General features: G+C 33.0%; 1 protein-coding gene across 1 annotated transcript in view; it reads left to right on the plus strand.

Moving 5' to 3' along the window:
- Positions 1 to 19,265, plus strand: part of LOC126852725 (aryl hydrocarbon receptor protein 1) — a 190,304-nt gene continuing 171,039 nt past the window's right edge. Inside the window, exon 1 of the mRNA XM_050597818.1 lies at positions 1 to 71. The gene's annotated coding sequence lies outside the window, so the exon portion shown is untranslated. The remainder of the gene's footprint in view (positions 72 to 19,265) is intronic.

The following is a 19,265-nucleotide window of genomic DNA, read 5'->3' on the forward strand; positions in this document are numbered from 1 at the left end:
ATTGCTGTAAGAATCTGGAAGAATCAACTGGCATGAAGAAATGAAAAAAGATTTGGACAACTGCACAAACGGTGAGTTTTTTTATTAAATATTAATATTATATAAATCAAATTAGACAAACTGAATGATTTTTTATACGATGTCATGCAGTTCTATTTCAATTTTTAATATATAATAATACAGCATTACTATATTTTAAATATGAGTTATTGGAATTGATTAATATCATTGATGCAATTAAAATAAGATAATTAATATATTATATTAATATGTCAATTTTGTAAGAAGAACTTGTATGGTAAAACATCCTTTTCTATTTAATTTAATATTTATGCATGTTATGAGATAAGATATATATATCACTATCATATGATGAAAGTCAATTATAAAATTAGAACAAATGATATTGTATAACAATCATTTTGTCTAGAAATGGTTTAAACAATATTTTGAAACTGTGATAGATAGTGATGATGCTTAAATTTGGCATAATGTTATTATGTTATTATAATATAAACATTTGCACAATTAATATTTCTCATATATTCTCCACATATGTATATACATATTATACATATAATATTTACAATTAACAATAAATTTGAACAATTTTTCTATTACATTTATGTACTACTTGTATAAAATTCTATACAGCTACAGTCATGAGTTTTTATAGTGACAACTAAGTAAATCATATTTAATTAAATATTAGATCCGGCGGTACATAAGTTCTCGTTATTATAGTATATTTTTTATACTTAATATTTTTCTTACAAAGATATACATGTATACACTTCTCGTAACACAGGCGAATGCGCTGAATTTATCCCGGCACGCCTCCGATTCTTATTCCTAGAATTTCACGACTTTAGTCTTAAAGATTTTTATCTCGTGAAAGAATGTACTTCAATTATGAAAACAATCATAGAAGAAGAATTGTTTGTTCAAGCAGCATGTAAATTTTATTTAATAGCAATTTTTTTATAATAGCATTCTTTATTTAATGGTTACATACTTTTGAAATAAAAATCTTCGCGTTTTTAAATAAAATTCTCTTTTAATATTATTGATAAAAAATTGAATAAATTTCATATTTGACGCATGTTTTTCACAAATTGCAAGTTATTATCGTCTAATCTTTTGTCTAAAATAATTCACGATTGCATTTTTAATTATCTTTGATTATTAAATGCCACATTTTTTCAAATATTTTTAACTTTTTATTATTGCATATGGATGATTTTTCAAAAGATCTTTATATTTAAGATTTTTTTTTTTTTTGTTATAAAGATCTTTATAGATTATCATAAATATCGTTATAGATCATTTTCTCATTACATAAACTTTGAAAAAATTATCTTGATATTTTTCAATTTCTATAGCTTGATAAAAGTGGTGACGTCGTGCCATTATTTATTCTCAAGCGCGAATATAGTAATTAATGACCATATGATTTCTATAAGAATCTATTAACCGCAATTATTATTATAATACGAATAAATTCATCAAATAAATAATTAGAATAAATTAAATTAAAGACATAATCTCATATTATCGCGTTCGTTATATAATCTTTATTTCTCAATTCAATGAATCCATTCAATTCTTAATTAATCTATTCTTACACATCATCCGTTAAACATCAAACATTGTGCGGAGGAGAATGCAAAACTAGAGACAGGCGAAAGGGACGACAAGATCGTTTGTTTTTCGTTTCTCAAATTTTTTCCTCCAAATATCGAAATCCGTAGAATATTGAAAGAGAAAAAAAAAACAACGGATCGATAGACATATGCAACGAGCGTTGTTGAATGAGTCAGATTTCCAGGGAGAGAGTCCTAGCCATCGTTGAGTATAAACATACACATACATACGGATATATGTATACATATACGTACACAATCACATACACAAGAATAAGCAGTAAGCGCAAAGGCGGAGCGCGCGGCATCGGCGGTGCGGGATGCGCGTCACGAGCGGCCGAACGTGTCATGTGTGCGCACCGCAAAGTGAGCAGCTTGGCACTTGCAGTTGCAGGCTTTAGGCCTGAATAAGGGGAGGAGCCTCGTGCATTGCCTGGCGCGCAATTATCCCCATTCTCCTTTTGCGGCTTCCATTCTTGCTCCGCGCGCTCTCGCGTCTCCCCCGTTATATCCTGTCTCTACATCACATATATATATACATACATACATACATATATATATATATATATATATATCGCGCGGAACGGCCGCGCGACGCCATCTTGGTCGCGTGTGTGCGCTCGCGTTCGTGTTTTCTCGATTTTTTTTCCCTTTCTTTTTTTCAAGCCTTTTCCACCGAACCCGCACTTTCGCAGCCTGTCGGCCTGGGTCGCCAGGGTCGCCTTGGATCGCCGCTACCAACGATCCGCGTTAACCATCCTTCGGAACGGAGAACACCGAAGGGGTGTTGCTCGAGATGGCTTCTGCGATGTTAGGATAGCGTCAGTCTTCGCAGTTATCCTCGCCGAAGCTTGATATTGATGCTAGCCGATCTGCTCGAGTTTTTAGAATATTATTTCTTCTCGTTATCGAAGCCATTCCGAATAATATATGAATCTTCTCTGCATATAGTGATAGTTTAGCCGAAATCGATCAATTGTATTTTTAGAAAAATGTCAAATACACAGAAATTAACATAGCTTTCTAACTAACAACTGAATATTTTACGTATATTTTATATGTATATTATTATATATTGCACAATTTTTTGCAAATATTATTTGTCGCGTTTGTGAAAACTTTTGGAAGATGATCCCTTGACGCGTAAAACGCAAACGAAGCGTTTGCACTCCGATATCGCCTCGCGAATTACTATTTCAGCGCAGAGATAAAGGACCGAGATACTAACACGCGAGGAAAGAAAATATTGTAATTTCATCGCGAGTCCATAATTGCCGGTATTTATTGCGCCCGCGATGGATTATCGTCGACGCGTTATTCAGTCGATGGGTTGTTACAGCACCGAATCGATAGACCGTAGACGCGTGATTAACAGGCTGGCGGATTTACTGTTACGACACTGTCGTTTCAACACGAGGGAAAGAGAGAAAAGTCTGATAATAAAAAGTGCGCGGTTTAGCATAATAAAAATGTGTCGCGCGTCCGGCTTTCGTTGTGACGAACGAATGCCGATATTTCGTGCGCGTGATACATGGTATCGTGCGACCGATAAAAATTGTTCAACAGCACACACACACATATATACATACACATACATATATACACACGTGGGAATATGCAGTTGTTACACGTTTTCCTCCCTCCCGTTATCGATATTCGAAAGTGGTATTAAACGGGCTGACAGTTATCGATACCGCGGATCGGCCCGGCCGGCCGGCCGTGTGCATTATTAAGCATTGTTAACTTTATACACTTGTGACATATACGCCGCGGATATTATCACGATTTAAGCACACGCGGGATATGCCGTCGCCGCCGATTACACGTGTACACATACATCGCGCACGTGCACTTATAAACTGCCGAGTGTAAAAAGAGTACGCGAGCGCGCGGGCTTGTGGAGCTTTGCGGCTTTAGACACACACCGGCTATCTTGATTCGCGATATGAAAAAAAAATGAACCTCTTTTTTATGCATCGGCGGCGAAGCTAAATAAAAAAAGAGCGTACGTCGCGACACAAAGTTTCCCCAGATGCTAATCCGTTCTCGCGCGCAACCTTCCAACTCGTAAATTGCGGTCGCCGGGTATATACATATATACATATGTATGCGGAATTCTCGTTCGGTAATCGGAGAAATACATGAAAAAAGCATCATACACGGTGATATCGGTCGCGATATACGTTCGCCGATAATGAGAATCGTCGGGAAATGAATGTTGACATACTGTACAGCTACGGTTTTAGCCATTTCATTCTTAAGATAAAATATGCGAAATATATATAAAAGAAGATTCTGTTACATTTCTTAACAATAATTATTTATAAGTAATCTGTAACTTATAATGATTAATTTCCTGAAAATTTTATTAGAAATAGAATGTCACTTTCCAATCTAAATAATTGGAAATAGCTTAAACTTTCTGTTCTATAAATATTTTATAAATGCTTTATAAATTGGATTTAAATATAACAGTATATAACATTATATACTGTTAATATTATAATATAATTTATCTTGTGCATTGCAATAAAAATAATATTTTGATCCGCACATGTTTTTCTTATCGGGCAATTTTTAATATACACTAATTAAACGTTTTAACATTTTTTTAATTAAACAATTTAATTCCATTACTAAACATAAATATAATAATATTAAATATAAATATAATATAATAATTAAACATAAACATAAATATATAATAATTTATTAAACATAAATATAATAATTAATAAACTTTTGATTAAAAAAATATGAATGTCTATGGCGCAAAAAATGACGATTTGCGTTATAAAAAATTTCTATCAAATTAGCATATGATTTCTCTTTTACCGGCTTAAAAGTGTTCTTTTCACGATCAATTTTATACGCGCTTAGTATTATTACAAGTAATTGTCATTTCAACATGGCGGCCATCTCTTAATGTCGGTTTATGAGATAAAGTAACGACTTGCCGACAAAATGCAGTAATAGGATAAATTACATTAACTTTCCATCCCGCGCGCGCATACCTCCGTGTTATTGCTTCGGAAAATACCGCGTTATTTTTCTAACATGATTTTGAAATTATTATATTTTTCTTTTTAATGCTCGCACAACATTGATTTTTTTAAAAACATTTGGTAAAAACATAGATTATAAAATGAAATAAAAGTATGTATATAATTATTTATCGTCTAACTAAAATTTTGATAATTGAGAGAATATGATTTTTCTCTCTACGTGTTCTTGTTGATATTATTTATAATATCGCGTATACTTTGATTGATTTTTGATAAATTTAAAAAATATTATCCGAAGAATGCGTGAAAATTATTTTTATAATTAAAATTTAGTAATGTAATATTTTTTTTTTCTGATTGCATCAACAATAAGAGTATCTCGCTGGATGACCCTTAACTGCGAAAGCGGAAATAAACGATTTTAACGCAGCTATATCTTCATCAGAAGGCTACGTTAAAATTTTTCACATGATGTTTTTCTTATGTACCGACACTTAATACTAATTATCTCATGTGGTACGTGCGTGATTATAGTATGCCTTCGTAAATTACAGGATGTTGTGGAAGTGATCCGTACGAGCTCTTCTAGTTTTCAATAGGAATTAAAAATTAAAAGGATTGATGAAAAAAATGGAGGAGTTTCAAATATTACGCGAACGCAGATTACTTTTTTTTATATTTTTCTCGTTATTATGTTAGCAATACAAAACAAATTCGATTGCTGTTTACCGATATTTGCGATAGTGGAATCGCGATGAAAAATACAGTACGGCAAATTTCACAGGCAATTATGGCCTCCTTATGAAATGTTTTTTTATACGAAAGAAGCCGGACGACTACGCATTTCGAGGCGTCATGCTTACATGATCAACATTTTCTTTTACTTTACGTAATGTAAATCTTGCAGTCACTTCGCAGTCATTTCAAGCGATTGTTAATATTATCAGGCTGTGAAATTATGGATTTAAAAAGATATGAGAAATTACACTACAATAAATTTTTTAAATATTATACGTATGACCTATTTTTGATTTGTAATAAAATTTATATTAATATATTTATATTTTAATGTAATACATTTATTAATATCGTCAAAATTTTTTTGATTTTTTGGGGGGATTTTTTTTTTAAGGTAAAATTACAAATAGCAATAAATAGTAAATTTTTTTTCAACTGATATATTGTGACAATTAAGTTTATTAATATTATTAAAGTGTTTGAAACTATTTGACAACGTTTTGTTATTCTTTAATTTTATTACATTTTTAACGTAAACGTTTTTAATTAAAATAGTGACATCAGACTTAAACATTCTTCAAGAAATAATTCGAACTATTTATATCAAGATATGATAAATACCTCTGAAGGATTTCGTGCAAATCGTGTGATTGATGCAAAGTCAGTAGAGAGAAATTGACCAGTACATGATACCTGTTGACTTCTGACATTAATTCCCGTTGCCAACTTGTCATCGTATAGGTAGTTGAACTCCTTGATGACGGAGGCTGTCTGACGGTCACGCAGAAGTTACGTTTTGTTGTTACACGACATTTCTACATGGATCTCGCACCGTAAAGCGTTAACTTACGCAACACTTGTAATCATTTTGATACGGTTTAAATATAAATATAGACGACACGAATACACTCGTTTTTACATTACGTCTACGCGCGCATACATACATATATGTGTGATATTAATGATTATAAGCTTAATTCGTAGAGACAATAGTTATTCACTATAACTTTGTCTTTGTTAGAATATTTTAATAATTGCAATACTTATTTTAACATGTAACTTAATAGAAGTAAATTACAAAGTGAGTAAAAAACATTATTTACCACTTGCAAGCAAGAATTTTTTTGCTCTGATATATAAATAGAATGCCCCGTTTACGTCCTCGGAAATTGCTGCATAAATACCATTTATCATTGCAAGAGTATAAGAAATAAAAAAGCAACTAGCCAATTATATAATTTTCATATTTTTCATTTCACACAAACGTTTCAATTTCCATAATCGGCACAGATGTCAAAATATTTAACTCTTTTAATCTAAAATTTTTACAAATTAAAAAGTCAATTTAAATCAATTTAAATTTAATATAATTAATAAAATAATTTAATTTAGACACCTAATATAATTAATAAAGTTGAGAACATTTTAAATATTTGCTACTTAAAAGACAATGATGCAAAGTGCAGTTAGATTTATTTCATTTAACTCATACGTTTTATTATATATATATATATATATATATATATATATATATATATATATATATATATATATATTTTGTGAATTTAGTTTTCTGTTTTTTTTTCTATTATTTTTGTGCAAAAAAAAAGAAAGAAATATATAAGGGAAAAATCAAAAGGGAAAAAATGGCTATTTCCGCGATAAAGATTCATGCAATTTTTGTATAACAGTTATCTTTGCTACGGATGCGACTGTCGTTACATTCCATCATCCGGTGCTCCGGTGAGGAGTAAAATGGCGAACGGTCGGACGGGCGTTGCTTGTGTGAGACTTTCCTCGAATAAGTGGCTAACCTAATTATCGGCGGGTAATTTGACGTTGGTCGATGATGGCGATCGCGTGTAGGTATATTTACGCCCCGAAACAAAACCCAAAAAGGCGAGTAGATCCGAGTAATTTCAGAGTAATTGCTCGTCCATCGGGCCTAGGAGCGGCGATCCTTCGGCGATCTATCGACCATTCCTCTCCAAGTTGAGGGAGAATAAGCGTGTTCCTTCTGGCTAGCATGAGGCCCATCCCAGCTACCGGCATCCACGGATTGGAATAATTTTCGACGGCGGTGGCGGCTGATGATTCTAAACGTCAGGATGAGGAGAGCGCGTCCCGATCCGCCGATCGCCATGTTTTATTCATCGAAAAACCAGGGAAAATAACGGCATGATCGAGGTAAAGATGATTCGAATGAGCGGACGGTGATGCAATTTAAATATGTTTTTGACGGACGGTCGCTGTTATTTTCTCCCGCAAATCACTTTTAATATTCTGGAAATCGTCGGGTAGTCAGAGCGATTATACGCACAATTTTGTATTCCTATAAAGTAAGCCGCGAAAGTTGTATATTGGCCGAAAATTTCTCATACTATTTTTTTAGGGAGAGAGACGTTCTTTCTGTAATATATTTGAATCATAATATAAATTATTGCCGACTTGAGATCATAACGATGAGGAAATATTCAGATGTCATTTGTTTATGGATTATACGCTTGCGCATATTTTAAGTGTTTAATTGCGATAAGAATAGGGCACATCACGCAATAGTTCGTTTCATTTCGAACGTGACTTTAATCGTATCACACTAATTACTTATATATTCGCCCTACATTTGAAAAATTATCCATCATCTTGCATTGTAACATATATTTAATGCTCTCTACGCGGATTTGATATAATAATTATTCTTAGATTTGCACAGAAAGTTACTGTACATTAATAGACACAAAAATATTTTAAAAAATTTGATAAAATTGCCGGATACACTTTTCATTATTACTTACAATTTTTGACAATCTTTTATATATATATATATATATATATGTATTTTTTATTTTTTAAACGTAGTAAAAATAAAAAATTAAAGGAAAAATTGTGTTTTTTTTAATATAAAATAATTATTTTCAAATTTTTTGGCTATAGAGCGAATTAAAACTTGATTATTCAAATAAATTCTTTTATGAAAATATAATTGTAATAAAAATTAATGTAATTTTTTTAAATATTATTTTGCGTCCAAATAAAAATAAATTATTAGATTATATTTTAAAATAAAAAATGCGCGCATTAATCTTTTCGATTAATCTTATGTCACTTATAATGACAAACGCACGATATACGTAACTTCGAGGACTGAATCTCTTTGAGAACTAGGGCAGCATGATTTCCGTGACACCAGTTATTAAACGTTGCAGTCTTTTCCAGCTATTAAAAGAACTCTATTAATAATTAGTGAATTAATGATAATTATTAGCGCGTGCAAGGGTGGACAGTTCTATGCGAGTTTTCCCAGACAATGAATCGAAGACTTTTTTATGTCTTTGTGTCTTTATGTCTTATGTTACTTTGTTATATCACACATGTGCGAAAAAGTATGATGCCATATTTCACAATGTCGCAAACATTCGTGCTAAATAAAAAATACGGTTTTATGCGACAACATTTTTTTATAATATACATAATTGTTTTTATTTTTTATTTAAGAAAATTTTAGATTACACGTGTATAACGATCTTGGAAAATTGGAAGCCAACGGCAATCTGCTGGCCGTCGGATTCGGAGAACCAAAAATATAATAAAAATTATTTACGCCATGTATATAAATTGTGTGACATATATGGCCTGCAAATTGATAGTTCCATCGAAAATAGCAAAAATTTTGCAATTATTTTTCATTCAATTATCATTACTATTAAATCCGACATATTGTAATTCTTGTTATATTCTATAAAATATACATCTTTTGTAATCGCGAAAAAAATATTTTAGAATTGTAATATGCTTAGTAAATCTATAATAAGGGTAATAAGGATATAACATAAGACCATAAAAAAAAAAACAGTTTTGAGTAAGACATTATGTCATTAAATTTTTGTATGGAAAACTGTGCTTTAAGACAGACGCGAAAAGCGAAAGATGTTTAAATTGTATTTTTTAGAATTTTAAAATGTATATATTTTTAACGCGTAACAAATCAATAATATGGAAAACTTCGATGTTACCATGTCGTATAAATTTTATATTTGCCGCTCTGCACGAGAAATTTTCTGCATCTTTTTTTCACGACAGTTCTCATCGATAAGTCATCAGGATAGCGTGTATCATCCACAATGCACAATGTTTGCTTTACATTTGAGTTTACACAGTCAGTATACTGTAATTAAGTGCCAGTGTACGTGTCGGATACGTGCTGAAATCGATAGGACATGTTTAAGAGATTAATGTTAGCGCGAAATACATTACCTCAGTAAATTTTAAAAATTCTATAATCAGTAGATTATTTTAACGTTAATTACGAAGTAAGAGGAAACATTGATAATATATAATTTATTCGATATTGCATATTTACTACTATAAATTTATAGTTTATTAACAAAAAAATAATGAGGTTGATTACAAATCAATCATATCTTTGTTATTGCAGAAGATAATATCTAAATAAAAGCGAGTTAAATCTAATTATTTGCGTTTATTTTGATATATAAACATTAAGATCTTACAACACGAAATAAGTTTCAAAAGATTATATCGATTTCTTTGTAGTTGTGTGTTTTCATGAAGCAAATTATTTATTTAGGTCACGTGTAAATTAATTCTGCCTCTAAATTCATGTGACCCATTAAAAGACTGTTATTTATATTTTTAATTTTTTATTTTATTTATAACAATTTTTAATTTTTATTTACTGATATAACAACGGAATGTTTTCATTTTCTTTGATATAAGAAAGTAAACCAAGTAAATTTTTCTTTAGCAAATTATCTCTCAAAATAGAATTTCACGTATTTTATAAGAAAAAAATATACCGCGATTGACATGAATGTATATCAACAATTAGTCTGTTGAAACAACTATTGTGAGAGAATGTGTTGAAATTGAATAATTTGGAAATGTACATCGCTTTATAAATTACAAGATAAAAGAAAAAAATATACTTTGAAAATTACTTTGAAAATTAGTAATATTTGAATCGATAAGTTTTCGATCTTTTTTATCATAATATTTACTAAGGCGGTTCAATTTGTTGTCCCTCATTTTATTATGATCTTTTTATATAAGAGTGGGAGCAATTTAGCTAACTGACGTAAATTTCAGTATGATTCTCTTGCCCATGTTCGCTTTATAGCTAATATCGCGTGCTTCATGTGCATGCGCTTCGAGATAACGCTATCAATGAGGTACATTGCGGCACTGCCATTGATATCATAGAAATTAATAGGTGCCATGAAGAAACCCTTTGGAAGGAGATTGCGTCTCAGAAATTTTCAACATCGTGAAAAACAATCCTTATGCAAATTTATGGAAATTTAACAAGAAAATATATTAAATCATGCATTTATATAATTTTTTCTTGAAATTTTCAATGTCGTTAAAATACAACTTTTATCTCTGCAGAGAGGAAACTAACAGAATGATATAGTATAAATATAGTATATAATAACTAATAAAAATATAACTATTAACTTAATTATTAATATACGATTTCTAATTAATTTATTAATTTTCAAAAAACTATTTTTAAAATATTGTCGAATATCATTTAGCAAAATCTTGACTTTCGCATTTGTCTCGATATTGGATTTATATATTATTAGATTGAAAAATTAATAAATATCTCATATTTTTCCTATCTTCTCTATCGTTTGATAGAGCGATAGCATCTGGGCATCTCGCATAATACTTTTAAATATAATATGAATAAAGTGGAGATGTGTACAGGATCTGTCTGATTGAAGCGCTCCGGTGCTCTTTTCATACGCATCCCTTTTTCTTCTCAAGACAAAATGTCGGCGATCTAACTTAGATATTTAAATGGACAAGCGGGATTGTGCGTATCGTGTTTCGTAAGATGACCTTCATACTGCTTGCAGAGATCCTTTCATCCGGGTATAACTCATTATACTTGCCGGGTATAACTCATTATAGTTGCCGCCAATTTATTCATTATCGCACCTCCGCTCTGCAATTCCTCCGCTTCTCCGTCTCGCTCATTCGGCTTGAAAATGACGATTTGCAACGCTATTCTCGAGAGATTTTTCTTACGTGCATGCATATACATAAAGATTCCATGGTCGTCTAACACAATTCCACACACGGGAAATCGACAATAGATGCATAAAATGACTGTGTTATGTTATATGCTTTTGCAATTGCAGAGATGAGTTTTATTCCTTATGTTAAACAGCAAAGTTAATAAATATTCTGAAATTGAACATTCCTGTAATTCTATTAATATATCTAAATTATAATTACTCATAATATATTATTAATTTGGCAACACTTTTAAAAGCTTCTATGTTGTATTAATATTATAAAAAATAAATTCTAATTATATATAATAAGATTTTAATATACAATATTTTTTGATAAATTTGTAGTACACAATATTATGCGTTCACCAAATCGCAAAAATTTTCTCGAATGTTTTATGGTAACAACATCCAAGAGTTACATATTAATCAGTCAAATGTAGGATGCATTTTTATTTTAATAGGCAAAAATTTATGATATCTCTAATTTTCGCGATGAAAGAAATCCTGCTTTTAAGGGTTAACACATTTTCTACGCGTGAATTTCAAAATTTGTCAAAATTTTCATTCTCTGTGCTCGTACATATGCTTGTGGCCACGGATCGGCCACCACGTTGAAAACGATTTCCTTGTCAAGACGAAGCGACGGGTCGAACGAAAATCCGAAGCCTTAATAAGCGCCGTGGGCGCACTGTGTTCCCTTACACATCAAGACACCGTCCGTCTCTTTCGTCGGCGTTGCGCTTTATTGGGTCTCCCCGAAACACAAAACAGTCCGACCACGACGGACAGAGTTCCCTGGAAGGAAGCATAGGCGGCATTATATAGCGCGTCCCGACTCCTTTATATCGTGAAATTGGGTTGTTAAAGAATTACGCCGAATTCCGTGGTCCCATTCCGCGCAATCATTCCGTAGAAGCGCTTCTTTCAGGTCAGTTCCGCGGCCCCCCCCTCACTCCCATTCCTCTTCTCTTCGCCCTTTCGATCAACGTCTTCTAAGACGCAATCTTTCGTGATATTGTTTCAAGGAGAAGGAAGTTAATTGATATGATGGGAAGACTATTGTTTTGAATATCTTAATATAAGATATTTCGTAACAATAATTGGATCACATATTCTGGAGATTAAAATTAAAGTTGAATATCTCCTAATATAACACGAAAATGTCGAGATCACTTTCAAGTTGTTAAAAACGATCCAAACTGATTAACTTTATAGACCTGCGTAATTTCTTTTACACGCGTATCATAATCTGTCATTTGATATTAATTATTTCAAAAGTATTATTAAATTTAATATCTATTTGATGAATAAAATTTATTTTTGTTGGGAAAGAATATATTAGAGTATATTTATGGAAATTAATATATTATTATTATTTTATCTTATATAAATTATGTAATTTTTTAATGAAGAAAAAATAAGATTAAATCGCTACATTTAAAGAATTTTTGTATGACTATTAAATTTTTGTATTTTGAAGAAAGTTGAGGGGATTTAATCTAAATTTAATAGCACAAGTTTTCAAGCATAAATACATAGGAATTGGAATGTCATTAATGTCCTTTTTTGATTTTTCGATTATCGATGCTTTTCGCGTTATCATGCATTATTTGCGCTTTGAATATCAGCGATGAAGCAAAAACCGGAATTATTAAAGTAATTTATGATGCAAATATTCTTAATATTATTCCATCCTTGACATTCATGAATCGAATCCGCTCGCGATTACGAGCTTCGATAATCATCGGTATACCGGAGTAATTTACTGCAAATAGCGAGTCGCGAAGTTTGAAAAGTGCCGGTATCGATCAGAAGAGCGACGCGAAACGTGCATTACACGTTTGACGTATCGTGTCTCGTGTTGTCCCGGCACAGCACAACTTTAATCGCGATATCGTAAATTCGTTGGAACACAACGGCTTTTATTAAACTTTAGAACATGATTTACGCGGGACGACTGATTGCAGATTGAAATTGCGATTATAATTACATACAACGTCCACCTCTTGCGTCCTTTGGTAGGTCATTGAAAAATCAGAATATTATTATCTTCTCCGTTGGATTATAATGGTTTATATCAATATTTTTCCCTAACATTAATATTATAATCAAATTTCTACATTTATTTTATCTAAGTTCCTTATATTATTATTTTTTTTTTAACTTTAATATTTCTTATTTTAATTTATACATGTTATTTAACTTGTACATTTTATTTTATTTTATTATTATGAAATATTTTATGTAAAAAAAAAGTTACTTTTTCTCTATCTCTTTTTACTTTCTATGTGTGAAATATTTCAAAAGAAAAACATGAACGTGAAAATATATGCTTGCTATTACCAAGAAAAAGGTCTCGTGTGGTGAGGTAGCGAGATTTCATCAGCTGGAAAGGAAGCCACACTAAATACTTTAATTATTGCAGCCAGGTTGCAGACGCAGCCATCTTGGGCATGTGTCGGCGCTGTGATGGATACTTCCGATCATTATACGAACGTATTCTTTAACGTACAATATTCTCAACATCTTGTTAAGAACATCAAAAATTTCAGCAAGATCGCAACGTTCTTCTAACGAATCTTATTGTTAGACATTGTAAGAAACATATATGCGCTATTATTTTATTATCGCAAAACTTTATCTTATCCGGTCTTACAATGAGTTTCTATACTATCTTCGAATTGCAACTCCATTTTTTAATTTGAAAAACAAATATATATATATATATATTTTTAATTTAAACAATATAATTATTATATAACAATTGTAATTATAAATCAAGCAATTATATTATTTAAAATAGGAAAATTGAAAAATCGATAATCGGAACAATGTATTGTATCTCGAATTGAAAACGAATAATACTCACATGGCACGTCCTTCTCTGGATGTGTCAAGCTTTCGCAATCGCGAGTCCTTTCAACGAGAGCAACGCGCTACACTTTAATTCTCCATCTCAAGGACGACACTCCTGTTACCATCTTCCCGCATTCAAAACGTTTATCTAACAATTATTAAATTATTCCCATCCTTCCGGGAATGTGGTCGGCTCTCGGTCAAGCAAGTAGCAGCAGCCAAGTCCCCCCGTCATCATGTTGCGATTGACGACAATTTCAGGATCCCTTTGTTTCTTTCGACATGCGTCGTCGACTTTTTGAGTCTCTTCTCACTTCTTTGAGTCCGATAATACTTTCCAATCATGGGATTATCTCTCTGTTTTGAAAAACAATCAGGTGGGATAAAGGAGAAGAAGACGCGTAGTTGCTCTGTCTTTGACGATGCGCGGAGCGAGGGGAAAGGCGGAAGGAGGGGGAGGAAATCGGGAGAAAGAGAATGCGGCTGAAGAAACGGGGGTAGGAACGACGGTTGAGATACCCGAGTATATATCGGGACAGAACCCGGGTGGCAAGGGGGGGTTGGAAAGGGAGAGGAAGAACGTTGTCCGGGCAGACCGGGCTGTCAATCAACCGCGGGCTAGACTACCAATTTCTTCGCTCATAATTTCTGATAATTTCTCCGGACCGAGCGAACTGGCGCGACCAGCCTCTCGTTCTTCTCTCTCTCTCTCTCTTTCTCTTTTTCTTTCTTTTCTCCGCGTTCTCTCCACGTCTCCTCGGCCACGAAAATCATCATAAGAAGGTAATTGCACCGATCACGTACCAGCGGCTTGTATTTATCCTTGTTTCATTATAATAACAATGTAACGCGCGGCTCGCTGGAAGCCGGGGATAATCATCGGTTCGACAAACACACACACACACACACATACGCAATTATATATATGTATGTATGTATGATGTATGTATGTATGTGTGTATATATATATATATATATATATATATATATATATATGTACCATCGTGATATCAAGCCTGATATGTATTTTTGCGACTCTGCTAGGTACGTTCCAAACTAATTAGACAAACGTAACACGGGTAGGTAGGTAGAAAACTATGTGCGTTTCATTCGCCATCTCCGCTCTCTTCTCTATTTGCTTCGCGAATCGCGAAAAAGAGCGACTATTTTCTCGATAATGAAAAAATAACGGCCACGTAAAACAAATATTTCGCAGTCAACTAAAATTTACGATGTCGATACAAGTAACTAGAGAATTTATATGATTGCAATTAGAACGATTTTTATTTAATAAAGTAGGATCTCGCTTATGACGATTAAAGAGGAACATCTTCGAGAATGAGTACAAATTATGTTTTTTATATTTATTATCTCGCGCGCTATAAGATTACATGTTTCGCAAGAAGTAGAATAATATCTGTGACTATATTTGTGCTCAACAATTAATTGCGATGCATTAATTGCGTACATTTTTCCTGGTATCTTGAAAGAATTGCGCTGCTTCTTGTCATTCTGCCACTTGCGCGGAGTTCAATGTACTCTCTGACTATCCGATATTGGCCCCAATATAATCGCACGATGAAACCTGTCGGCGACTATTGTCGTTAATTCGAAAGGCACCGCGGTGACAAAGTTCAGTGCTTCATATGACACGGCGCTTGTCTTTGACTTTGACTTGTCACTTTAGATTTAGATCTTTGGAGACTGAGATCATGATCGTTCTCTTTTGTATTGCTAAATCTATTGGCAGTTTATTCGCACATTTAATTAAATACGGTTAGGCCTATAGTTGCACATCAAGAATTTTCAATTGTATATATATATATATATATATATATATATACAATGAGATATTCTTTCTAAATGTGACATATTTTTCGTCTAATCAGGTAAAAGTACAAGACAATATATTATTATCTTTATTTTAAATCAATGAAAAAATTTCATATAAAATTAACTTTTCCTATCGCATTCAAGCGTGTGATTAATAAAGAAGTGTATTGTTAAAATAATAAATGCAGTAGTAATAACAATTAATTTTATACGTGAAAAAACTATTGTAAAAAAAAATGCAAACTATTTTTTTCGCGCTTTATTATTTATATTTGTAATATAATGAAAGAGAAAGATCTAATGCTTACACATTTGCAAAAATGTGCTTGTTTTATAGCGAGATTATTCATTTATTATTCGTATTTAATTAGACATGGAAATTATCACACGCTATTATTTACAACGTAAAATGAAAAATTGTTCGCTCTATGCAATTTTGTAAAACATTATATATTTTGTGTATTAATATCTAACGTGCTCATTAATTCATTTATTAAAATTAATGTAAAGATTTATAGCAGTTTTCTCTGAAATAATTTATTACACTTAACAATGATAATATTTTAATAATTTTTCTAGAAGTATATGATTATTATCTGTTTAATTTAAATCTGCAAAAGCATCTCATCGAAAAATTATTTTGGAATCATTTCTGATATATCTTCGAATATATCAATATAAAATAATTTAAAGTTTATTTTTTTTTAGATGAATATTCTGTTAGAAATCAATTTGTTTCAAAACTGTTTCTCAAGCAAAGGGTCTTGTCCCTGCTGGGATATAATAATCTCGTGCGACGATATTGTTATTGATAGAATTGGAGCTAACAATTTTGTCACGACACGTGATCAGTAGCAGTTCGTTGTCAATTCAACGGGACATCGCGTTTCTTTCGACGCCTCGGGGGTGGCGGGCGGGCTGTCTGATCGCAGCGGAAAAAGCGTTTTCATGGCGCATCGCGCATTACAAGCGGCGCTGTCGCTTGTAAATGACACGCGCACGCGATGCATGTCGTGAAACTGCGAATCCGAGCGATCCACATAGTACTCGGGGATGGCAACTTTGTAATATTCCCTGCGCGACGGGGGCCAAATAAAAATAAGGGCGAATTTTTATATACACGCAGGCCGCGGCGTTGTTCGCATTAATTTGTACGCGGGTCGCGGAAAGAACGCGAAGAAGTTTCATCTGAATAAGGAGGAATAAGGAGGAGCCGGCTTTTGCGGTGGACTTTAGTCGTTACTTTGAGACTTCATGGACAGGTTGTTTATGCATGTTCAAAAATTGACGGTCGAGGGACAATGCGCCGCGGCCGCACGTCACGAAGCTCCTGAGCCATCGAATTTTCGTCGAGATATCCTTTTCGTTTTTAGACGCGCTCTGCGAGACCGGTGGTTTGGGGCGAGAGGTCGGGAAGAGTTGATTTCTTTAATACTTTCTTGAGAGAAAAATGTGGTTTTACGCGTTCCTGAAACGAAAGAATCTTTCGCAATCGTGAAAATAATTACACTATTAAAATAGTTCAACTTTTGAAAGTTTTTTGAATTTATGGAAAAAAAATTGAGGATCTTATTTTTTACTTACATCGGGAATTATTTGTACTTTTGTTGAAAAAATGCAATTAGATATAATTAAAGCTAGAATAAATTAAATATATAATTTCAGACTTAGATTATATTATCTCATCATTCAATACGCATCTGAAATGAATTATGAACTACTTTACTTCAGTAATTGAAGAATACCCTGAGTATCTATAAATAAACTTTCTGACAGGTTAACAATTTGACAACCAAATCGAACGTATCGAGGTATTATCGGAATTATTTCGCACTTTTCCCATGGAAGAAGCCGACTGACAACTTTCATTGCTTACGAAAATATAAATATTGATGCGTCTATCGATATCTTTGACACTCTAAGTGGTTGCCCGCTTCGGTTATCTAAAGCTGGCACTGTGCTGATGATATTATGTAAAAAAGAGCCGTGGTGCGCGCAATCGCGTACCGTCTCACAGTTGGTTACCCCTATGTAGTGTAGAAGTAATTATTCATAGCACGCAATTACGAGTGGTGCCGCCGCGGCCGTGTCGCGCGGGTGCAGCCGACGGTATCGCTGCATCAATTGCGGACGCTGGTCGCGACCCTGATTGCGGGCTCACGTTTCAAAACAATGATTTATCTAATTAAGCCGCACTTTTGCATTGTTAGCCCCTCGCTTTTCGTTATTGTATTTCGCTCGCCCCATTATCCCAGCGCGCGCCCATTACTTCCGAGGCACGAAATAGCGATAGACGACCGCAACTTTCCCCCTTGCGATCGAGCGATTTTCTCTTCTCTCGTTTTCTTTTTCGTAAATCGCGCGTGATCGCACCTTTGGCGGTGGCGCGAGGAAAAAGTTTCCCGGAAAACCGCGTACAGGAATCGCCCATACCCGTTCACATCTGCGGAAACGCAGGTGTAACCACGTGCAATCATGGCAATCTCGCCTCTCCTTTGATTTCGCGGAATTTCAAAGCCATTTCTTTGATCGCTCACGATTGCGAGAGTTAGTGACAAGCGCGATGCAGGAATCACTGATATGGATACAGTGAACTTCCGGTTTTTATTTTTTTCATGGATTCTTTTATAATTGCTTTCTCCTGAATCGAAATATATCCATACTCGGATGGTTTTTAAAATTATAATTTATATCCGAGATGCAGTTATTAATTTTTTCGAAATTTTAAGTAACGTTTACTAAGACGTTCACACACATGTGAAATATTAAATAGTTGCGATAAGAGCGATGAGATTTTCCGCGAAACTTTATACAATATATTCGTAAAAGAGAACTTGTAAAATATTTTTGAAAATATCATTAGGAGAAAAACAAATTTAAAAAATTGTCAAGAGGTGAATTTGCAGTGGTAAGGAAATTTTTTGTGTGTTTTTGAATATTTTTTCATGCATCAATGACAAGAAGGAAAAATTGTTAGATTGTGGGCAGATGTGAGGCCTACCGGCAGATATTCTTTCTCATCATATACTGAAGGGATAGTCAAAGGACTCGCCGATAGATGGCGAATGTATTACAAAAGAGATGTTTTGTTATGCAACAATGTCTAGAAATTGTAATTCATATTTTATAAGATTTGAGAATATTCA

Source organism: Cataglyphis hispanica, chromosome 11 (genome assembly GCF_021464435.1).
Source record: "Cataglyphis hispanica isolate Lineage 1 chromosome 11, ULB_Chis1_1.0, whole genome shotgun sequence".
Taxonomy (NCBI): domain Eukaryota; kingdom Metazoa; phylum Arthropoda; class Insecta; order Hymenoptera; family Formicidae; genus Cataglyphis; species Cataglyphis hispanica.